The sequence below is a fragment of the Electrophorus electricus genome, chromosome 1, assembly GCF_041902795.1.
Source record: "Electrophorus electricus isolate QZ-2024a chromosome 1, ASM4190279v1, whole genome shotgun sequence".
Taxonomy (NCBI): Eukaryota; Metazoa; Chordata; class Actinopteri; order Gymnotiformes; family Gymnotidae; genus Electrophorus; species Electrophorus electricus.
This window is the reverse complement of record NC_137497.1, coordinates 19245190-19270586: the sequence shown is the minus strand read 5'-3', so window position 1 is coordinate 19270586 and position 25397 is coordinate 19245190. Positions and strand designations below refer to the sequence as shown.

Sequence of the window (25397 nt, the reverse complement as noted above, 5' to 3'; positions counted from 1 at the left end):
AGCTGAAGCCTGAACAGAACCTGAGAGAAGTTAGATTCTCTGTCTAACTGTCTCTTTCTCTCTTTCTTTCTCTCTCTCTCTCTCTCTCTCTCTCTCTCTCTCTCTCTCTCTCTCTCTCTCTCTCTCTCACACACACACACACACACACACACACACACTCACTGGACTGTGTGCTCTGTGGGTAGTCGCCATCCTCTGATGAGGATTTTCCTGAGGAGAAGTTTGCTGGCTCTGTGACAAGGTGGGGAGGAGATGATGCCTTTAGCTGTTCCAAAGCTGCCTGGAGGCTGGATCTCAGATGGAAAATCTGACGCTGGTGCTGAGAGTTGATACTGGGGGGACAAAATGCAAAAAGTCCTAAACATTCGCGCAATAAGTGGTTTAATGAGTGAGCTGAGATAAAGGAAGAGAAAAGGCCCTCTTACTTCTTCACTTTAACTCGCAGTGCCTGCATATTTCTTTGAAGTGTCTGCACACACAAAAACACAAATACACACACAGTCATTTCAGAGAATTATAGCTGATATTGATGCTGTCACACCCTTATTTGCATTTTTTTACATTTTTAGTTCAAGTGCCAATTCATTACAGTAATTTACTGTAAAGTACTGAAAGTAATTCTCTGGCTGGTATTGTCATCTAAGTGATACATTATTTTTTATTTCAGGATATCTTGCTTTACTCATTTGTTTTGTATTCTGTATTCTGCTGGATGATACTGTAGAGTGATTTTATTATATTGTACACCTGACAGTCCACACCATTCATTTGAAAAATAATCCTTTGTGCTCCACTGAATTATTATGACTCTCTCCCTCTCTGACTCTCATATTCTTTCTCTCACTCTTTTCCTCTCTCTCTCTGTCTCTCTCTCTCATTTTCTCACCAGCATGGCCTCCATGTTTCTCGCTCTGTCCTCAGACCACTTCATCATCTCGTCCCTGATAGCTGACAACTTCACACTGAGCACATGATTCTGCAGGCAGCACCAGAGAGAGAGAGAGAGAGAGAGAGAGAGAGAGAGAGAGAGAGAAAGCAAGAGAGAGAAGAATGTTGAAATAGTGGGTTTATTACCTGTGAGTAGTATAAAACAGTATTTTTTCTAGGACATAGGAGGCATCCAATAAACGTGTGTGGTGTCAGTCCTCCAGTGACTCTTCAACCAATGAGAGTACTCACATCCAGAGGGGCTTGGACAGGTGTGTTGAGCTGCGTGGGATCAACTGTGGTCTTTTCTTCAGTGTCTAACATTTGAGTACTGACAAAAGGGTACCAGTACCATGCTCCTGTAAATAATAACACACCTGTCACTAAAGCACCTGTCAGCTACACATGTCACTAACGCTGTAGTCATCATATCATCTGTTACGAATACACCTGCCGTCGTTTACTAACTGTTCCAGCACACCTGTTATCTTACACTGCATCGGTACATGTGTGTTTCTGTCTTTGTGCTTTTTGTGTGCTGCATGTAAATTTTTTTCACCACACAGGAGCTCGGACATGAGATGATTTGAAATGTAGTGACTCAGAAAAGCACTCACCAAAAAGCAGCAAGAGAAGGAAGAGGAGGAGGATAGCCTTCCTCACACCTGCAGTGTGTCTGTGGAGAGACAGAGGGAGAACATAGCAATGCAGAGTACAGAGTTGTCTATACAAACACAAACATGCACATACACACTCGTGTACACACATATACACATTCACATGCACACACCAACTTACCTGCTGAGCAGAAAAACATTAAGTGGAGAGATTTCAGAGGTCAGGCTGTGCCATGCTGTTCCCAGCCACCGGTAGAGCAATACAAAGGCACGAGCTAAACAAACAAACAATACATCATTAAAACAAGTGATAATGATGCTTTTTCCACAATAACCACAAAATACAGCAGAAGGTAAACGTTTCATGAAAACATGGGACAAGCTGATGCTACTGCAGTACTAATTTACTACTGCTTTAGCATTGTTTTAGTATAACTATAGTATAGTTTTAAAATAGCTTTAGAATAGCGTTAGTGCCGCTTTAACACTGCTTTAGTAACAGTTCAATGAAGTACAATGAAGCAAATTCAATCTGACTAGGGGAGTTGGAGATGGAATTTAAGTATCTGGTGCACAAGAGGTATATGATGAGTATTAGGTATATGGTGAGTATTAAGTAAATTAATTGATGTATAGACAATCTGTTTAAAAAGTTTATTACAGTAATACTAATTTAGTACATACATGGCTATAATACATACAGACTTCCATGAATGTGTGTGTGTGTGTGTGTGTGTGTGTGTGTGTGTGTGTGTGTGTGTGTGTGTGTGTGTGTGTGTAAGAAGAAACACTGATTATAGCTTCTCATAAACTGGTTATAAACAGTTGAATATGAAATCAGCATTGACCTGTAAATGCGGCCTCTGTGATGAGCTCACTGGTGTATGGGCCATGTGATTGGCTGAGGCTGCCATCATGGCTTGAGGTGTGGGAGGACTTGACCAGCCTGCGGTTGCCTGCCTTCCTCTTAAAGACCCTGCAGAGAAACAGAGACAGAAACAGAGAAAGAGGAATAGGCAGAGGCAGAGAAATAGGGAGGGTGAGAAAGAGGCTGATGTACACCAAATACACGTGCACTCCTACACACACACACATAAACACACACACACGTGTATGCACACACACCTGAAGGGGGTCTCTTTGTAAGAGATGGGTCGAGTAGATCCATTAGAACAGGCTCCTGCAACGTCATCATCGTGGGGGTAGTACCCACTTGTTAGTAAACGTGCACTGCGCCTTGACATCTCTGCATGAAGAGATAATTAATTAATCAGTCAACCAATCAGTCAGTTAAAAGGATCTAATGTTTTCATTTATTCATATAGGCTTTCCAGGAATATAGGCATGAAGTTCCATCTGAACGTTACATTAATGAATAGGACATACACTAAAATGTACTTACTAAATAATTCAATTTTCTTTAAATAGCATGGGAGTCAGACTCAGAATCGTCCTTTGCTGCGATTCATGAATGGCTTCTCTGCAGGCTGAATAAGCGTGGTTTTCCTAGATAAGAATCTAGTCCTGGCCTAATCCAGAACTAAACAGTAGTGCCATCTCTGAAGTGTTGCGGTAGCGGGTGGTAGTGATGGGGGAGTGGCTAATGGTGGTGGAGGGTGGGAGGTGGTAGTGCTTGTGGTGAAGGGGAGGAGTGGGTGGTGGTGGGGGCAGTTCTGGGGGTAGATGAAAGCTTTACATGCACTTAGTTTGCTACTCACGTCATTCAATTTTGGTTTCACAGGAAGGCATTCAGTCAAATAATAGAGAATCTACCGTCCACTATAGCCAACTAGCTAACACAATTACAATAAATAATAATAACAAATAATAGAGAATCTACCACCTGCTATCGCTATCTAGCTAACAAAATAAAAATAAATAATGATAACAAATAACAGAGAATCTACCGCCCACTATAGCTAGCTAGCTAACAAAGTGACAATAAATAATAATAACAAATAATAGAGAATCTACCGTCCACTATAGCTAACTAGCTAACACAATTACAATAAATAATAATAACAACAAATAATCGAGAATCTACCACCTGCTATCGCTATCTAGCTAACAAAATAAAAATAAATAATGATAACAAATAACAGAGAATCTACCGCCCGCTATAGCTAGCTAGCTAACAAAGTGACAATAAATAATAACAAATAATGGTGAATCTACCGCCCGCTATAGCTAGCTAGCTAACAAAGTGCAGATAGCAGCACAGCATTGTTCCAAAGTTTCTCCGCATCAACAACAAATAATTATCTAACCGACTTATTTTGCACAGCGAAATAGATTAATTAAAAGACGCAGCCTTTGAACAAAAGTAATGTGCGTGCAGAGGCAGATGAAAAGGCGATAGCTGTCCAGGATGGGGTTTGACAGTTGCCAAAAACTCCTCCTTTTGCGTCGCATTTGCTTGCTTTTAAATGATCAGACTGGCACGACATTAACGCGCTTAATCTAATAATGCTCGCTCCCTAACGGTGGAATATAAAGGAACTGCACATGCAAAGGTTTACAGAATCTAAACTCATTTTTCTTTCTTGTAGGGGCAGGAATATTTTGAATTTCAAAGTAATTGCATTATGACTCTGTTTACTTTATAGAACATTCGGTATGGGTGGTAGCCAAATTACACGTCAAAATGTATTGGATTAAATATTTGTGATGAAGGATTTAAAATGTATACAATCTGAACACATTTAGTGCAGTACTTTTTAGTGCACGTACCTTTCACTGTAGCTTTCAGCTGGGTTTGTTATCGATAAAGCCACCGACAAGAATGAAGATTGTTTAGTGTTTTGGTTTAAATGCTTAGCACATATCATATAGTTGCGTGACTTAGTTTACTACGTAATAATGATCAGTTACACAAAAACTCGGTATCTCAGGCAACTTTAGAACCTTTGAGAGTGCATACAAGAATTGAATACATGAAATATACTAGGTTTTATTTCTCTTGAATAATTTCTGTTAAAATAGGATGTAACATTATGAGTGGAATTATAAACAAAACAAAAGAAAAAAACAATGTTTACACAGCCTGTTGTTGGCCGACCCGACTCGGAAGAAAGATCAGAAACACCAGTTAGAGCTATGTGGAAGAGACTATTCTTTGCACTTTCAGCAGTCTTAGATGGCAAAGATTTGAAATAAGGTACTCCATTACCTTAGGTTAACTTAAGTTCATTTGAAATTAATCTCACAGATGTCATTTTACCTGTCGCTCATCCGTAGATAGAAAAGTGCCACATTTATGCATTTATACAATAATAGTATTTTGCTATTCAAATGAAATTACGCCATCATTGTTAGTCATAGCGTCTTGTTTGAGTTTTAGATTTTGTTCTTGACCGCAGGGATTCATCTTCAGGCCAAAGGTGAAAGTACGTTTTGACTCATTGAGTGTGCACACACGTGTCTGTCGGTGTTGTTGAACGTGGCTCTGTGGGACTGCAGGTTGTGGCGCATATTTATGTTAGCGCATCCTTGAACCAGCAGTAAACACTGAGCCACTGCTCAAACTGAAGCTGCGGTTGGGACACCTGTCCCCGACTGATCAATTTTACTAGAAAGACCCATTTGTCCAGTAAGCAGGGCATGCTAGAGAGAGAGAAGGGTAAGAGGAAGTGCAGGTTTTTCTCTTTTTTTTTTTAGCAGTGGTGGTGTTGGTGGTGGTGGGGGGGTGTATTTGGTGCAGATATGAGTTAAATAGATGTTACTTATACTGTATATGAATAAAAAATATGCTGTACAAATTTTCCAGTGTGTAAAACCTTAACGATGTCACTGAAATAAGCAGACTTCTTAAAACAGGACAGCCTGGACACTGAAGAAGGAACCACACACACAAAATAAACATTAATGTGCAATTTGTTATATGATATACTGGAAGAACACTTTGAAAGCCAATACTGTGCAGTTAGAGAAGCTGACCAAGTGCAATGAAGACCGGGTTAACTGTAGAAATATTCAAGCCTGGTTAACTGTTGTCAGATATTCGCTCAGCAAACATTCTATTGGCCGAGGATGTCCTGGAAATTACACATTTTGTTGGCTTACATTACCTCATATGCAATCACAGCTTTATCGAATGAAAATGGAAAAAAGAAAGAAAAAAAATGATGCATTTGGATAGCAAATCCACATGTGAAGTTCAGACTGTGGATGAGTAACTCCAAACTGTTGGCACACATTCTGCTAAAGGCAGTGCGTGCAGGAAAACTGCTATTAGCACGTCCATCATTTTTGAGGTGATTAACATTGCTTTTCTAAGACAGACATCTGTTTTTGACATCTTTTACTTTTACATCCAATAAATGGGGACTGCTCCATATTCTGTGCGATTTTCACAGTTTTCACTAAACCCACTTTCTGAAACAGGCCCCTGGGCGTACATTTTTAAATCTAAATGTGCACTGACCTTTTCTGGCCAACACTGTGGATGTTTACTCACTGCGCTTAATAACAGACATGATCAGTACAACTGTGCATTTGTGTGTGTTTATCTATCAAGGTAGACTGTGTTTGTCTATAATTGTGACTTAGATCATTGTTAGATACTGGAGCCTTTCTGTCTTCAGGCACCCAACACAAGCTCTCTGCCTATCAGCCATGACATGACTGCTTGACCGCGAGCTGGTCACCCGAGGTCATCCACTCCCTCTTCCTGTCTCCTTTACCCCTCCCTTTCTGATCTCTCTTTCCCTGTCTCTCTCTAAACACAGGAGTGGCTCGTAGCTGGCATGCGAGCAGCTTGTGGCTCGTTCATGCAGAGAACATCTAATCTTTACTAACCTTGTCTTTTTCGTTTTTACGTAGACCCTTAGAACATGCCTCACTTTTCCCCGTCATCCTGTAGATTTAGATAGTAGATATAGGACACATATATACTCTGTGCTTCCCTCAATAAAGTGGAACTCTTGATTCACTACCCTGGTGTCAGTGTCGCTTGACTTCCCCAGATCGATCTGACTACAGAGGATGGAGGGCATAGGGTAACTTGGAAGAGATCAGACCTGAAGGAATGGTCACTTTGAACCAGTTTCTAACAGTGTTGGTCAGAAGTGGGATACTGTGCAGGTAAGTGACAACCTAGTATTTAATGTGTCTTCTTCCTGCTCAATATCTCTGTGCTTAAATTTAGTTTAAATTTAGTTTAGGTGCGTTTTTATCTCAAATAAGGTGGAAGAAGTCTTGTCCATTAGTACGAGCTGAATGTTGAATTTTGTATTTATTAGCCTGTCTGTTGAAAAGGTGGAGGAAGTCTCGTCTATTGGCACGAGTTGAATTCTGTGTACACTGTGTAAAGATTTGTTATCCTGCCTGAGACTTATTGAAACACAATTTACTGTTTATTGGTGAACCCTCCCTCCTCTGTACCTATTTGAGAGCTCTTTGTATAGTTGTATACTGGTTGTTATTTTGTTGGGTGACCCATGGGTTCCGTTGTTGGTTATGTAAAACCCAAAAAAGGGGAAACCCCAAAGGATTGGATGTTTCGGTGTGGTTTGTGAGCTGTACATTGATAGTCTGGCTGGTTGGACTGAATGTGCTGGGTTTAGACACTATCCATGTACAGGCTCGTTTGAAAGAGGGTTTATAGTGCTTAGTGCTATGTTTATTCATGAGGGATATGGGGAGCCTAGCTGGGATTTTCAATATATGAAGAATTCTTGGCAGACCTGGAGTAAGGGCAAGCCAGTGTGGGACAAGGCGCATGGTGTAAAACCCAAAAAGACTCCTGGGACTGAAATAGTCATTTTTGCTGCCACACAGCTGAAAGTATCTCCTCCTCCACTTGTGAAGCATGCACTGATAAGAGAGGCTGCCGCTCAGGCAGATGTTTCTGTGTCGAAGGCCACACACACATCTGAGCTGAATCAGGAAGCTGAGAGGGGGACTTCTGGAGGAGGAGCGGATGGCAAGCCGCACCCACCCTCTATACTAACCTCGCCTCTTTACAGCAGAGTGAGACTTCGGCGCACGGCTCCAGCCACCCTGTGAATATTTCTACTCCATTCATGATACTGGGTGAGAAACTGTGTAGAGTTATGCCTCCTAGCATGACTGATATTAAAAATAGGTGGCTATCACATTTTTGTAGATGATTCATGTTAATGCCCCTTCATGCACATACGCTATGTCCTTGATGTGTGAAGCTGTCTCCATGGTTTCTCATTGCTTGGTGCTGAATGATATCGATCTGTGTTTCTTACAAACTCAGGGTACACAACAGGTCTGCTCTCACTGGGTTGATTAGGGCTGTAGTCCTGATAAAAATGGTCTAATCCGTGACCCGAATGGGCGTATCACCCTTCCTAAATCTATTTTGCCAGTACTTGCTAGCGATTGTAGACAGGTTTTCCACGTGGACTCAGGCGTTTACTTGTTCTAAGGAAGACACCTGCACTGTGGTTAAAATCCTGGCCAAGGAGATTATTATCTCAGGTAATAGATTCGGATCAGGGACCCTGTTTTATTTCTAAGGTAATTCAGAAACTATGCACCTACCTAACTATTGACTGGAAGTTTCACATCTCTTATCATCCTCAGTCATCTGGCATTGTTGAGAGAATGAATCATACCCTGAAAGAAAGGTTAACAAAGGTCATGATGGAAACAGGAAAGAAGTGGATAGATCTACTGCCAGCAGTGTTGTGTGAGATCAGAATGACACCCAGTGCCACCACCAAATTGTCTCCATTTGAAGTAATTTTTGGTAGACGCCAACGCAACGTCTCTGCTTATCAGCCATAATGTAACTGCATCCGCTCCCTCTTCTTGTATACTTTACCCCTCTCTTTCTCTTTTGCTCTCCCCATCTCTCTCTACGTACACGAGCAGCTCATGGTTGGGTCATGCTGACTGTATCTAATCTTTACTAACCTGCTTCTTTCCTTTCTACGTAGAGCCTTAGAAAATTCCTCACTTTTCCCTGTCATCCTGTATATTTATATAGTAGATATAGGACACACAAATATATATGCTAACTGGCTTGTTAACTAACGGTAGGGTTTAGGCATTTTATATCTAATATTAGCTAGCTAGCTAACATTATCCCAAACATGTGGCTAGAGTTAGTTTAGCCTCCTGTATTGACACTGTATTTTCATTATGTAGCCCCGCCCATTTTCGGCAGTCGATTTTTCAGCCTTTTGACTTGAAACTATTCTGTTTACACTGGTGTTTGTAATGCTGAGTTACAGAACATTGATGTAAAATAATCAACGGCTTCCACCAATGAAAGAACCTCATATGGCTCAGAACCCCAAACGAGCACAACACACTTTGGGGTCCCTACTGTCTCACTTTGTGCAGTACACCACTGTCTTTGTACAGTTTTCCTGAAGGTACAAAAGGAATTCTGTACAGGTGTTGCTGGGTCACAGGTGACACAACCATGGAGTGGCCATTTTACCTCTGCAGCTGAATGTGTGCATGGACTTTTGTTCAGTGCAACTGGAGTGCGTATGGAGGATAGGATGGACCTCCCTGAGGAGTTCCACAGTTCAGTCATTGAAGCTGTGTATGATGAGCTCATCAGAAGAATTAAGGCCAGGAAAAATGTGAATGTGACCCAAGCATTCATCAGTGGTGGCTTTATCATTTGTTAAGGTTATTCAGAGGAAAGATCTGGCCCAGTTCCTCTACTGTCCCTCCATAGACGGCCCCGGATCTGCAAAGCCAACAACAGTAAGGACCACTGTATCTGGTGTGGCTGAAGCTAAGACCAGGCAGACACACTGGATACATCGCCTAATGGGGAGAATCTCAAGAACTGTCAGGAAGGTAAAGTAGTGGTCTATTTTATATATTTATGTTCTTAATGAATTTAGTAGCATGACAGTCCATGGAGGAACAAGACCAAGCTTTGTTGACTTCTCACTTACTTAAAAAATGGAATAAAGTGACTTGGCCCTAAGATGAATGAAAATGTAGTCTCCAAAGCCGCCGCTTCTCAGGGCTGCAGTCGTGTGTGTTTACCGTGCGAACTTCTCCGTCTGTCATTCCTGTTTAATTCCGTTACACCGCTTACCTGAAGCGGGTCACCACAGTAATGTGTAGTCTCTGATTTATCAAGCTGTCTGCTGATGACATGTAGATTCTTCAGTCCAAAGATGACAGACAAGGCATTGACAACTTCATCAAGTATTTGTGAAGGCTTCTTAATACTGAGGTATATAGTTTGAACTATATACTTCAGTATTAAGACAATAAAAATATAGTGAAACTCACTGTTTTGAATAATAAACGCATTTACTGACCTCATAAATGCCTCATGCAGTGTTTAAGTGGACTTACTATGCTATACAATATTGGCGGTGCACACACACACACACACACACACACACACACACACACACACACACACACACACACACACACACACACACACAAGCACGTACACAATCATCAGAGCCTTGGTTTTATCGAGTGTGGTCCTGTTGGTAATGTAAAGATTGTTATTCCCACTGAAGATCAGGGAGGTCAAAGCACAGGGATTTCTGATGTAATAATTCAATATAATAATAATATTCCCTTATTATGACTATAATATTTGCTTAATCTAATAGCCTAATAATCCTGAAATATTCATAAACTACTAAAACCAGATCAATGGCTATTTTTTTCCACTTTGAATATAATTCCCCTCTGATTATGCCTGACTAGCAGGTGGGATTCCCAGGGTTCCAGATTAATGGGGCCAAGATACTGATGGCGGAACCTTCCAGAAGCTCCTCGTTTCTCGGACAGGACTCTGGCACTGGGGATGTGAAATCCCGTAATCTCCCATCCTCCTCACCAGCAGCTCCGCCCAGTCTGGGGTCTGAACCAGTGACACGCTCAGCAACAATGTTTCTATGGTATTAAGAGCAGACCAGTAGATGGACAGGTAAGGTAGATGGACAGGTAAGTAAAACATCATGATGTCAGCCATCAGGAGGTAGAGTAGTCTCTGTAAAGCTTTATTAAAAGGAAAAACAAATGTAAAAAAAAAAAAAAAAAAAAACATGTACAAAATAAATTCCAGCTGGCTTAGAAAAATTCCTCCTCTCTCATGTTATCACACACAAAAACACAGGCTGCACATTTAGGACAAACATCAAACGCACTGCAGTAAAAGACGGTTCCCACCTCTGACACATAGTTAAGGGGCGGATATTTACACATATTACTAATTTGTCATTTCTGTTTCTGATCATGTGTCTCATCAGAACACAAAGCTGGCCTGACGTGTCCAGGACACACACACACACACACACACACACACACACACACACACACACACACACTATTTGAACTGGTTATCAATAAGGGTTCCCTTCATCTTTGCCTTCTTAGCTTCTAGTTCAGGCTGAAAAAAAGAAAAACAGCAGAGCAGTTACACACACACACACACACACACACACACACACACAGAACATGTACACATTAAAACACACACTGTGCCAAACACTAACATGCATTGAATATTTACACACTTCATTATATTTAACACACCACAAAGGTGTTTTTCATTATATATATATAACACACTGAACATGCCGTGTGAACGCAGTCTCATGTGGAACACACAACCTGTGCTGTTCACCTGATCAGACAAATTTCCCCCTCGGTTCTACACGAGAGCTTTTACCCTCGCCTGACAGTCAGGTGTGTTCCACCGTGTGAGGGAGAGAGTGGGTATATTTATTTGGTTATCTTTGTGAGCATGACTGTCAGAAAGTGTGTGTTCTCACCAGCTCTTTTCTTTCGTGTGTGTGTGTGCGCGCGTGTGTGTGTAGGGGTGTGTGTGTATGTATGTGTGTGGGGTCTCACCAGTTCCTGCAGTCTTTTCTTACTCATTCCTTTCCTCTCTAGTTGTTTCTCGATGACTTTTGCATTCTGAGTATAACAGTCTGCCACCTCCCTCTGGAAGAAGCAGCCAATTACAACGTTCACATCACTTATTGTTTTTAATATTCCCTTTTATAAAAAAAAGGAATCAAATCAATTACTAATCAACATTTATGTCACCAATTACTACAATATTCATTATAATGTTGATATGTATGAATTTGAATCTATCAGGTATTTCAAAGCAATCACAAGTGTATCACATCAGACAACTGGTCACATCACAACAGGGAGGCAATCCCACTACATTTGAAGGACATGTGGAACTATGCAACTGCTTACACCGGGCAAGGGCACCCCAGGCGAAGCCACACCAGCAGGTTCCAGGTCCAGCCCACATGACCCCTGGTCTGCATATGACTGTACTTCATCTAGGCCAACACACCTTCCAAAACTCATCAGGTAATTACCAAGCCCTTCACACCTCACTCCGGTGTGTGGAAGCAGGCCAGTGATCTGTGCAGGGTATAACGCACATCCTCAGCTAACTCAGGTAACTCCAAATACCCTGCTTAAAGAATAAACACTGTGTACTAACAACAGCCAAACACGTATTCTGGCTAGAACTCTAGAATAATCTAAATTTTTATCATGAGCAAATAATTTTTTTCACTTTATCAGATGTCTAAATGACAGAAAAATACATATACCCTCTGACAGGAGGTGAGTGTAAAACAAGCAATGTAAACACAAAACTCCACCAACAAACAAATATGTACAAGACAAGCCTTATAGGTGCAAAAAAACACAGAACCAAGGAGTGGAACTGATCGATCTTGAATCGCTAAATTGCAGCTGTACCTAGAACATTTTTATTGTTTTAGGATGGTTTGCAGTTTTGGGGAGTTTTGTTTTGTATTTTTGTTGATAGAAATATATGACTAGGGTTACACAAGGCAGTGTGAACAGCAGGGATCTTACACGTGTTTCCTGAACTTCCAGGGAGTCCTGTAGGGATGCAAGAATTCCCTGAACACGGATGTGACTATTTTAATGAAAGAGGAATCATTTTGATCAATTTTTTAAATCTAAATGCAGTTAGCATAAGTTCCAGTGGGATGACAGGCGTATTGAATTCTAACTTCTGCTCTTTGGATATCAATAGGTGAAATGGCTATGACTGTGTGAATTATTCTGTAATCTGGATTAGGATGAAGTGAATCAAGAGTTCCACTTTACTGAGGAAAGCACAGAGTATATATGTGTCCTATATCTACTATCTAAATCTACAGGATGATGGGGAAAAATGAAGAATGTTCTAAGGGTCTACATAGACAGGAAACAAGCAGGTTAGTAAAGATTAGATGCAGTCAGCATGACCCAGCCATGAGCTGCTTGCGTGCGTAGAGAGAGATGGGGAGAGCGAAAGAGAAAGGGAGGGGTAAAGTATGCAAGAAGAGGGAGCAGATGACCTCGGGTGAGGAGCTCTCGGTCAAGCAGTTACATTATGGCTGATAAGCAGAGACGGAGTCTATCAAAAATGACCTCAAATGGAGAAAATTTGGTGGCGGCAATGGGTGTCATTCTGATCTCACACAACACTGCTGGCAGTAGATCTATCTACTTCTTTCCTGTTTCCATCATGAGATGTGAAACTTCCAGTCAATAGTTAGGTAGGTGCATAGTTTCTGAGTTACCTTAGAAATGAAACATGGGTCCCTGATCTGAATGTTATTACCCGAAGCACACCATACCTCGATATTATCTCCTTGGCTAGGATTTTAACCACAGTGCGGGCGTCTTCCTTAGAACAAGGAAACACATCAGTCCACTTGGAAAACCTGTCTACAATCGCTAGCAAGTACTTTCAACTGACTGAAAGGGATATTCAGGAGCCGGTAAGGTATCATATTTGGCTTGTGTTTTACCTTGGTTGCTTCTGGCACAGGTTAAACAGCAATCTAGGAGGAGTTTTACAGTTATGTGTGTTGCAGGTATACAAAACTGTTTTTAAATGTTAGCCGTCACCCCCTTTGTGCGATGTGAAATCCCATGAAAATGATGCACAAGAAATGGCAAAATACATTTAGGAACGGTGACATGCCCCTCCAGGTCACAGATTAGACCATTTTAATCAGGACTACAGCCCTAATCAACCCAGTGAGAGCAGTCCTGTTGTGTACCCTGAGTTTGTAAGAAACACAGATTGATATTATTCGGCACAAAGCAATGAGAAAACATTGCGATCGCTTCACACATCAAGGATATAGTGTACGGGCATGAGGGAGCATTCACAGCTGACCAACGTGGGATCTCATCTGCTGAAGCATTGCCAGCGGCCGTGTCAGACTCAGAGGTTGAGTCATGACCCTTGACCTTTAACGATAGCCAGCCGAGCTGGTAGTGTACATGCAGACAAAGGTACAGACACTACTCCTGGATTAGAAATGGTCTTGCCGTCCGAGGTGCGGAACCCCCTGGAGTGCCAAATCTTAACAAAGTTATGAGCAACCCCAAACGCATAATGGGAATCAGTGTAGATGGTGAAAACCTGATCCCGGAGTAGATGGCAGACCCTGGTCAACGCCATCAGCTCAACTGCTTGAGCAGACCTATAAGGTAGAGAGTAAGCCTCCCAAATGAGGTTAGGCAGAGAGCAGACAATAACCACAGGGAAATTCAGAGTCAGACGGTTTAAAACATGGGCCATCTACAAAAATGTGATAAACGCCTATTTTTAATATCAGTCATGTTAGGAGGCATAACTCTACACAGTTTCTCACCCAGCATCATGAATAGAGCAGAAATATTCACGGGGTGGCTGGAGCCGTGCTCCGAAGTCTCAACCTACTGTAGAGAGGCGAGGTTAGTAGAGAGGGTGGGTGTGGCTTGTCGTCCAATCTTCCTCCAGAAGTCCCCCTCTCACTTTCCTGCTTCAGCTCAGATGTGTGTGTGGCCTTCGAAACAGAAACATCTGCCTGAGCAGTGGCCTGTCTTATCAGTGCATGCTTCACAAGTGGAGGAGGATCCTTTCAGCTGTGTGGCAGCAAAAACAGCTATTTCAGTCCCAGGAGTCTTATTGAGTTTTACACCATGTGCCTTGTCCCACACCGGCTTGGCCTTATTCCAGGTCTGCCAAGAATTCTTCATATATTGAAAATCCCAGCTAGGGTCCCCATATCCCTCATAAATAAACATAGCACTAAGCACTATAAACTCCTGTTGAAAAGAAATCTGAATACTTCTTGTATTTGCATGTATAGTGTTGTATTTGCATGTATAGTGTTCACTGTTTATAAAAAACAATATGGTGATGTAAAAGTATACTGTAAATTTCATTATTATTTCACTCTTGGCTAAATAATAAACCCAACCAACTAGACTGAAATTACACAGACATGGGGAGCAGTTGTTTTTGTAGTCAGGATAAATCAATTCTAAAGGAGTTCCTTCTAAAAGAAGCTGCTGACCTGCTCCCTGCGCTCTTCCACATTCTTAGAAGTGTCCCAGCCTTTGCGTGTGTTGAACTTGGACACCTAACTAGTAAATAAAGGTTTAGCAATTTTACAAAGAACCGTAATGAAAATCAAGCTGCACTGATGGAAGAAATAATGTTAGCTAGCTACAGCACCCTTATCGATGGTTTAGCTCGCTGGTCGCCAGCCAGTCTATCTATCAAGTCGATCTCACATGTCTAATTTGCTCATAATTCAGAATATGATATTATGTTTATCGATGAAAAGGTTGGTGACCACTGGATTAGGCAGTCAATTAACAAAAGTGTTATCCCAACTAGCTAGCTAGGGTTAGCTAGATTAACTAGCTAGCTAGGTTAGCTAAGGTTAGCCAGATGGTTTAGCCCGCTAGCATTGCTGTATCGCTAACATAACCTACACACAGCTCGTTCAAGCCTTTGAAAAACCTCCCTAAAAATGTTCAAATATCCAGTTACAACTACTTTCAAATTTTACAAAGAGCTAACCAGCTAACAGCTAGAATTCTGCAGATTGCCACGTTGTGTACTTACGTTTGTGCCGCTGTTTGTGTGTTGTGTACGGTTCAATCATAGCAAAGACCGTTTCTGCTTGGATAAAAGTGCCTTTGGCTCCCCACTGCAGTATGTCCTACCAGTCCCGCGCAAAATCTAATGTCTCCTGTCGGTAATCCGAGTTATGGATGTGACACCGTTTTCGTATTATGTTAAATGTTTAATACTGTTCACTGCTATATTTGTATGTGAGTGGCACTTGTGTTGTCCGTGTTTAATGTTAATAAATGTTTCACAAACACAAGGGAGTCTGTGCGTCCTGCGCTCTGCGGCACTCGGGCCAGCAGCAACGTTACACGAAATAATGTTGGTGATTGCTGACTTAAGCTCTACTCAGTACGTTCAAGCAGAACTATCTTCTAATGTTTATTTTGTTTTTTAAATAGCATGACATTCAACTGTAGAGGCAAAAAGTGTGGAATTACTTTAACAATGACAAAGATGAAGTACTTTAACGTTTAGTATTTATGAGGAGCTGTGAATGCTGAGATTTCCACCACTAAGTTTAATAAAATGGATTTTACAAAATACAAGAAAAACAAAAACGTTCTTGTACTGAATAAAAGTGGAGGTCTTCTTTGACGTTTGCAGTGTTCTCTCTCTCTCTCTCTCTCTCTCTCTCTCTCTCTCTCTCTCTCTCTCTCTCTCTCTCTCATATATATATATATATATATATATATATATATATATATATATATATATATATATATATATATATATATATATAAAATCATTTTTACTGGTGTGTAAATGCATAATTGAAGCAATGACTTTGTATTTCATCAAGTGTCATGTGACACAAAAATCTGCTGATTATTTAAACAAATCAGAAGCCTCTGAGTCATAAACAAATGCCTAGTGCCAGAAGCATTTTATAGTCCCATATGTGCAAGCTGAACAATATTCATAATTTGCTGTTGTTTTAGTCCTGTTTGGCCATCATTTTGCCTTGTTAATATGGCCATGTGCCTGAAAATCCTTTGTCATGGAGAATAATGCATGGTGTTGTAGGATAATGTATGTCTTGGACTGTTTCTCGATGAGGCAATAAATGAACAAAATATGGAAATATTAGTTTTAGCTCTCAGCATTTCTTGTGTTTAAAGGGTCTTAGGCTAGTGATATGTGCATTATTTTTTCTGTGATGTTCTTCTTCTATCCTTCTATGCTACTCTGTTGTCTTTCAGTAACAGTTCTAAAAATTCTGCCTTTGCTTTAGTTCTGCTTTATTAATATATTTGCTTGTGAGAGAATTAGACCAGGGACAAGCATGATATCTCAAACATTTCCTGAGATGTCAATGTTACTCTTCATGAATCTTCATAAATCAAAAACACACTGAGGAACTCTGGCCACATTTCATTTGAGCATACCCATACACTGTGTAATCTTCAATATGCAATAGTAGACTAATTAAATAAGTTGTACATTTTTCAGGGTTATTAGCATGGAACATATACTTTCAAAGCATCGGCACAGTGGAGGCACTGAGATAGTGAGTGTTGCAAGTGTGTCGTGCCCAGCAGGGTGGCTGGAGTTTTCCTGCATGTCACTGTCACTGCAGAGTGGTCAGCCACCCAAAATATATTGGCAACTGCAGTTGTTTGGTCAGAAGCAAACCACTGATAAAGGGCTAGAAAATGTGTAGAAATGTGGATGGTGGCAGAATGGACCATGGACTCTAACTATGCAACCACAAGGTGCCTCTTGTAACGCTTGGAGTTAGTCCTATTTAAATTATGCTCCAACCCAGATTAGCAAAGAGCTTTGGCACTGGTAGAGAGAAGCCTGTGAAGCATGTGGAGGAGACGCGAGTCAGACTCAACTCAGTTATGCAATAATCTTGCCGGTTTATTCACTACGTGACAGCGGCTTGCTCTTGGAATCCTGTTGACATTGCATACATGAAATGTAGAAACGTCCAAAGCTCATAAACACATTAACAGAGAAATGAAATTAAGGACAAAAGAATCGCTGGGTCCAGTAAGGTCCGTCATGTACAGTACAAAAAAAAGTCTTCTCCTGTGTGGCATTCATGCACATGCATTTTCCGTAAAACACAACTTAAAGGGACAGCAGACAAATTACTGTCCGTTACACTCTGCACAGCAGTAGGTATTTAGAATATAGTGCTGTGAGAGTGTATACACAGCAGTAAATTGCTTCTATTTCTATTTCTATGTGTATCAGAGGGTTTCTTCTAAAACCACTAGGAATGTTCAAAAGACCTCTGCGTCATACAGAGAACTGGCACAGCCAATAGGGAGGAAGCTTTCATACCGGGGGTGGAGAGAGCGGCGGAAAGTTCATTAATATTCATAAAGCTGTTAACACAATAGGAGCGGGTACTGGCGCAGTCAATCACACGCTACTGTGTAAGTGATTTGTAGCTAGCTAGTGTTTGTCCACACTCCAATTATAATCAGTCGTTAGGCTTACTGACCTTTAGAATTCACATCAAAAGATGAGAGGTGTCAGTAGATTTAGAAAAGAGGAAAGGTGGCTGCACAAAGCTGCCACCAATAAGACCAAACCACAGTGCTCAGAAAGCAAACAACGTTCAGGTATGTGTATACACATTTTATTTAAACGCTGAAATGAAGGAGCATGTGTTTTTGAATCTTTAAATTGTATGGTATACCTTAAAAATGTTTGTACTGGTGCATCTAGAATGAAACAAATAGAAATACATTTTTAGTACATTTTAATAAAAGGTTGTTTGGCTATGATGGAAGGTTGTGTATGGTTATGTGTGCTTGTGTGTCAGTATGTAAATTCTTGTGTGAAAAATACATTGTATACTTTGTTTAGGCTCTTGATGTGGCTGTGCGCAGTCCAGAAACTAGAGATAGCACACATTTTGCTCCACTTGTTCTACCTCCAATCAATGGTAGCCATCCACTACCATTTCAGAGAAAAAAAGGTAAAGAACTATAAAGTCTATACATTCTAGAGAAAATTACATGGCAATTAATACCTGTTGGTTTTTAACACATGGTTTCATATGAAGAGTCAGAATATATTTTTAAACTGAGCCTTCTCATCTGGCTCTTGATGTGGGTGTGCACAGTCCAGAAACTAGAGACAGCACACATTTTGTGTGTCTGTCTGTGTGTGTATATGTTACTTTCCAGGGAATAAAATTGTCTGTACATGTTTAAAAAATGTCAGTATAAGAAGTCAGTATAACTTCAGGAAGGAAGACTATGTTCCAAACACAAGTCACTCGTTGTCTTCCAGTGAATCAAATAAACACATCAGTATATTGGATTGTAATTGACATGGTGTGCCAGAATTGTACGTTTAGTATTCATGTTTGAAGAATTACATAACTTTTGCTCTCTTAGCCTTCATCTTTATTCAAGGCTTTATGACTTATCTTGGGATATGCATCAAACCTTACCAATGTACTGCTAGTCAGATTCTCTCCACCTAGTTCCACAGTTAAATTGTGCCAGATTCTGACATCGTTGTGCGATTCAACACAGCTGGCATGTACACTATTATAGCTGTAATTAAGGGAGCCACGCTAAAGACCACAAATTACTGAAGAAAAGATATCTGACATTTAAGGAGAGAGACTCAGAGCTGAGTCCTACTGAGAGAACAGCTCCGTGACTTCTTCATCCAAAAGTTCAGTAGACAGGCGAATCCCAAAGTTACAATCATCTATGTTATGCTAATTTTTGCTGATATGACTTCAAAACCATCCCCACTCTAACCAATTTCTTTGGGTTTGCCAGTAACACTAGTTGACCATAGCATAAAGATGATGTTTTGTTCTGTCCTATTTGTTGATATTTCAAACTGAATAGTAAGAAAAGGCAATACACAGTGACCAATAAGCAATAAAAAGTTAATGAAAAGCTACAGACACACTGTTAAATGGGCTGACCCAGATATTTATCACCAGAGACCTAGAGCCCTAAACACTTGCCCAAGTCATTGTTTTGACTTATCTGGGTCCTAATCAGATGATTCATACTATAGCTAAGCAATTTGACCCAGGAGTACATTTCACTGCGCATCATTTTTATAAACCATGACAAAAACAATACAGTTTTCCATCTATGTCACCAGCCCAGCACACAGCCAGTCTCATCGATGGAGCTTTCATAACTTAGAAAGGACCAGCTCAATAAGCCCTTGGTGCTAGATGCTATACACAAATGGTGCACTGTCTGAACTGGACCTAGAGTAGGAAATGAAAAGTAATTAACTAGTAATAGTAAAAGCATGGACTGAGAGATTTATTGAGTCCATTCTCTCTGTCGTTCCATCTCTCTCTATCTCTCTCTCTCTGAGGCATTTTCATTATTTATTGCCTAGCTAACAAATCTGCAGAGACATCGGAAGGCCTCTGAGTTCAGCTTGATAAAGAAAATGTTTTTAACCCAACAAAAACCCAATCTGTTTACTGAAAGGTTGAAGCTCATTTTCTTAAAGAGCAGGGTGCAGCGTTGATCTCTAGCTTGCAGACCACATCTATACCAGCTCCATTCCTGAGTCACCTGCTACATGCTAGCTAGCTTGGCAATCTGTGCGGATTTCCAACTTTCCTTATTAGGTTTCACACGTGTGATGTATACAGCGTGTACTGTTTCTGATGCACGTTGGCTTGATTTCCGTGTGGTTGAATGAGCAGATAAATTGATTAAAATCTAAAGGGAAAAAAACCTTGAACCGTACAAGGTTTAGCAGGTTTAGCAAGTTGATATTGATGTAGAGATGGTACTTGTGGCATAATTATGATGTAATAAAGGGGCTGTGAAGTCACACAAGCTATCACATTAATCACGCCTGTCACCATTCCCATAGTACTCATTTGCTTCGTTGCTGCTTATTGTAATTGGCTGAGGTCTGTTCCCCAAAAACTAAAAGGCTTATCGATCTTTAGAATTCACATCAAAAGACGAGAGGCGCCAGTAGATATGGAACAGAGGAAAGGTGGCTGCACAAAGCTGCCACCAATAAGACCAAACCACAGTGCTCAGAAAGCAAACAATGTTCAGGTACGTGTATACACATTTTATTTAAATGCTGAAATGAAGGAGCATGTGTTTTTGAATCTTTAAATTATATGGGATACCTTAAAAATATTTGTACTGGTGCCTCAAGAAAGAAACTAATAGAAATACATTTTTAGTACATTTTAATAAAACGTTGTTTGGCTATGATGGAAGGTTGTGTATGGTTATGTGTGCTTGTGTGTCAGTATGTAGATTCTTGTGTGAAAAATACCTTGTATACTTTGTTTAGGTTCTTGATGTAGGTGTGCACAGTCCAGAAACTAGAGGCAGCACACATTTTGCTCAACTTGTTCTACCTCCAATCAATGGTAGCCGTCCACTACCATTTCAGAGAAAAAAAGGTAAAGAACTATAAAGTCTATACATTCTAGAGAAAATTACATGGCAATTCATTCCTGTTGGTTTTTAACACATGGTTTCATATGAAGAGTCATAATATATTTTTAAACTGAGCCTTCTCATCTGAACATAGCTCAATTTCAAGAGGGCAAAATCAGCTGTTGCCATCTGTTAATTAATAGAACTGGATGATTCTTTAGTATAACTCTGCCCTGTAATTTTAGGTTCATATGAGCAGCTGCAGAGGACTGGTCTGGATGGATGTCATGACATTGAAGCTTCCAAAGAGCAGCTGGAGATGGAGAGATGTAACCTTGAAGCTGAGTATAAGGAACACCAAGCGCTTCTGCAGAGCCTCCTGTCAGAAAGGGATGAACTCTGCCAGTTGAACAGCGAGCAGCAGATGATAATAGCTGACTGGTTGGAAAGGGAAAACGTGCCAATGCCTGTGTGTACAAGGCGGAGTCGCCATGGCTACCAGGACCAGCTAAAAATTCTAGAGGACCTAAAGTTGCAGTGGCAGTGCAAATCACAGCTCTACCAGCAGCAAGTTGAAGAACTCCGGCCCCGGTGCCAGGAGAAGAAGAAGCAGTGGGACTGTGAATATCAAGCCTTCATCATGATGATGCAAGAAGTAGTCGTTGCGGCTCTCGCCCGGCGGCTGGGGAAGCGGGCAGCTCTTGTTGAGGTGAAACGGCTCCTTGCAGCTGAGCAGAAGACGGAGAATAAGCTCACTGCTGCAAAAACACGGAACCTTGCGCTGCAGATGAGGGTACAAAGCCGGGAAGAATCTATTAGAGAACTGGAGGAGAGGACAAAGTGTGAAAAACTGAAGTTTGAAAATGAGAATTATAAGACTATGATCTTGGAATATGAAGAGGAGATTATTCGAATAAAGAAAGGAATTACCAGCACTAGAGAGGTATGACGTCCTGTTAAACTCAGTAGATTAAGACTAATGTGAGTGCAATTTCTGTTGATTTTTTAGATAGCCATGGAACTGTCAAGTAGACTTGAAAACATAACAAGACCCATCCCATAAATCCCACCACAAAACTTGGAAATTTCGAGCCCCCATTTAAAACTGAAAATGCAATAAATTTATTGCCACGGAGTAGGATGGGAAGATGTATTGTACAATAGAGTCTTGAATGCATAGAAAATAATCTCAGTATTGTGTACCTCCACTCTCAGTTCCAGTCACATCTCAAGGAAACGATCAACTTTGTGGAGCTGGAGATCCAGGCCAAACTAGCCAATCTGGCCAAGATAAAGGCAATGATCGGCAACAAGCGGAAAGCTCTGGCAGGGGTAATGATAGCTAAAGACAAGCTGCGTGCAGACAATCTGCGCCTGTACCAGCGCTGCAGCCTGCTGAGAAACAAGAAGCTGCTCCAGGATTTTGAGAAGGTGAAGGATGCATGCGAGGACCTGCAGAGCCAACTAGACATTCTCAAGAGGCAGCATGAAAAGCTCTCTGTCAAGTGTAGCACAGTAAAGAGCAAGCTGAAGCAGAGCAGGCCACTGCAGCATTGTGTATAACACGGTTGAACACACACGTGTACACGTATATACACATACATGCTGTACGCTCTTTGTGCAGAGCTAAAATAAAAACAGTACACTGTTATATTTGAAATTAGTGCTGTGCCTTTTATATTTGAAAGCTGACAAAATATCTGATATATGTGTGTTTGTGTGTGTGTGTGTCTGTCTGTGTGTGTATATGTTACTTTCCAGGGAATAAAACTGTCTGTACATGTTTAAAAAATGTCAGAATAAGAAGTCAGTATAACTTTGGGAAGGAAGACTATGTTCCAAACACAAGTCACTTGTTGTTTTCCAGTGAATCAAATAAACACATCAGTATAATGGATTGTAATTGACATGGTTTGCCAGAATTGTACGTTTAGTATTCATGTTTGAAGAATTACATAACTTTTGCTCTCTTAGCCTTCATCTTTATTCAAGGCTTTATGACTTATCTTGGGATATGCATCAAACCTTACCAATGTACTGCTAGTCAGATTCTCTCCACCTAGTTCCACAGTTAAATTGTGCCAGATTCTGACATCGTTGTGCGATTCAACACAGCTGGCATGTACACTATTATAGCTGTAATTAAGGGAGCCATTCTAAAGACCACAAATTACTGAAGAAAAGATATCTGACATTTAAGGAGAGAGACTCAGAGCTGAGTCCTACTGAGAGAACAGCTCCGTGACTTCTTCATCCAAAAGTTCAGTAGACAGGCGAATCCCAAAGTTACAATCATCTATGTTATGCTAATTTTTGCTGATATGACTTCAAAACCATCCCCACTCTAACTAATTTCTTTGGGTTTGCCAGTAACACTAGTTGACCATAGCATAAAGATAATGTTTTGTTCTGTCCTATTTGTTGATATTTCAAACTGAGTAGTAAGAAAAGGCAATACACAGTGACCAAAAAGCAATAAAAAGTTAATGAAAAGCTACAGACACACTGTTAAATGGGCTGACCAAGATATGTATCACCAGAGACCTAGAGCTCTAAACACTTGCCCAAGTCATTGTTTTGACTTATCTGGGTCCTAATCAGATGATTCATACTATAGCTAAGCAATTTGACCCAGGAGTACATTTCACTGTGCATTATTTTTAAAACCATGACAAAAACAATACAGTTTTCCATCTATGTCACCAGCCCAGCACACAGCCAGTCTCATCGATGGAGCTTTCATAACTCAGAAAGGACCAGCTCAATAACCCCTTGGTGCTAGATGCTATACACAGATGGTGCACTGTCTGAGCTGGACCTAGACTGGGAAATGAAAAGTAATTAGCTAGTAATAGTAAAAGCATGGACTGAGAGATTTATTGAGTCCATTCTCTCTCTCGTTCCATCTCTCTCTATCTCTCTCTCTCTGAGGCATTTTCATTATTTATTGCCTAGCTAACAAATCTGCAGAGACATCTGAAGGCCTCTGAGTACAGCTTGATATGTTGAATGTTTAATAATGTTCACTGTTATAGTTGTATGTGATTGCCACTTGTGTTTTCCATGTTTAATGTTAATAAATGTTTCACAAAGTCAAGGTAGTCTGTGTGTCCTGGCCCATGCCTTACGGTGCTCAGGCCAGCAGCAACATTACAGAATGACCAACCACCACAGGACTCTTACTCCCTCGGCAAATGACGGACTTCCTAGCAGGAGGTGCGTGAGTTAATGTCTAAATGTAACATTCGTAACCATTTTTGTCTACCTTGTGTTAATGTTAAAAATTGTTAAGTGTTAAGTGTCTCTATGTTCACTGTTTGTGTTACACGGGAGTGCCACTATAGTCTTTACGTTTTATGTAAATAAATGTTTGTCCACGTCGAGAGAGTCTACGCTCTGTTCTACGCCCTTCGGCACTCGGACCAACGCGGTACAGAATGACCAACCACCACAGGACGCCAGGTCCTTCGGCTAAAGACGGACTTCCTAGCGGGAGATGCGTAGGCACCCCCGCCCTGCTGCCTGGATCCCAGCAGATTGGGGAGAGGACCGTGACTGGTGTCTATGTCCACCCCGGAAGTGGAGGGGTACACCCCCAAGAATTTCTTGGGTGGGCTGGGGGGGGGGGGCCTCGAGCCTAGGCCGAGGAAGACCGAAATGCACCACAACAACCAGAAAGAGGGCGGTTGGGTGGACCCATCGGGATCTCCAGCGGGCAGAGCTGAAGCCCGTGTCCCTTCCCTTCAGTGGACTCACCAGCGAGACTGGAGGGGTCTGCCCAAAGCCCCGGAGGCAAACCGCCGCTGGGATGCTCCTAGAGTGGCAGGCGAGTGGAGGACCGTTGGGGGAGGTAGCACGTCTAGAACCGGGGCGGACGTGCACGCCCGCATGTCCATTGAGGCCACGGACACATACAAGGTTCCTGCGCAGACAGCGGGCACCATGTCACAGCGCCTTATATGTTTGTGTGTGGGCGCTATTGTTTGTTTGTGTTTACAACTTTTGTACATCTACAGGCGTAACGTTGTTGGGGGCGTACCGGACTGCCCTGACAGAGACAGAGAAGCTGCCTTTCTCCCAGGCGGCTGCTTGTGTGTACATGTACACGGTGTCCTGAGACTCGTGTTCACTGGAAGAATGCGTCAGGAGCCGTGCCCCTTGGGAGGAGGTTCTGTAACAGAACGCTCGCCTCTCGCGAGTCATGTGGTTTGGCCCGCCACGTGCAGTGACAGGATCTTTGTTTGTATCCACGCCTGCACACACCTGCACCTTGTTTGTCTTTGTGTATTTAAACCTGCATCAGTGTGTGCAGTGTCGCTGGTCATCGTTGATGTAGCATGTTGTTTGTGAGTTAATATCTAAATGTAACATTCGTAACCATGTTTGTCTAGCTTGTGTTAATGTTAAAAATTGTTAGTGTTAAGTGTCTCTATGTTCACTGTTTGTGTTATATGGAATGCCACTATAGTCTTTATGTTTTATGTAAATAAATGTTAGTCCACGTCGAGAGAGTCTGTGCATCCTGCTCCACACCCTTCGGCACTCGCGTTACACTGAGAGGACACAGAATCTCTATACTCCCTTATGTTTTATGTTATTAATATGTCTAATTCAATG

The 25397-nt window shown here is 41.3% G+C and overlaps 3 long non-coding RNA genes across 3 annotated transcripts in view; 1 reads left to right on the top strand and 2 right to left on the bottom strand.

Annotated features, from left to right (window-relative positions):
- The window catches only part of LOC145657437 (uncharacterized), a 356445-nt gene that overhangs the window by 224086 nt on the left and 106962 nt on the right, over positions 1-25397 (bottom strand). The window lies entirely within an intron of this gene.
- LOC145660250 (uncharacterized) lies at positions 10565-14386 on the bottom strand. Its single transcript, XR_014126499.1, has 3 exons — positions 14236-14386; positions 11367-11459; positions 10565-10902 (listed from the first exon to the last, which is right to left on the bottom strand). It is a non-coding gene; the product is annotated as an uncharacterized LOC145660250 (long non-coding RNA).
- LOC145660240 (uncharacterized) lies at positions 17919-24026 on the top strand. The gene is made up of 3 exons (XR_014126469.1): positions 17919-17996; positions 18244-18355; positions 23874-24026. It is a non-coding gene; the product is annotated as an uncharacterized LOC145660240 (long non-coding RNA).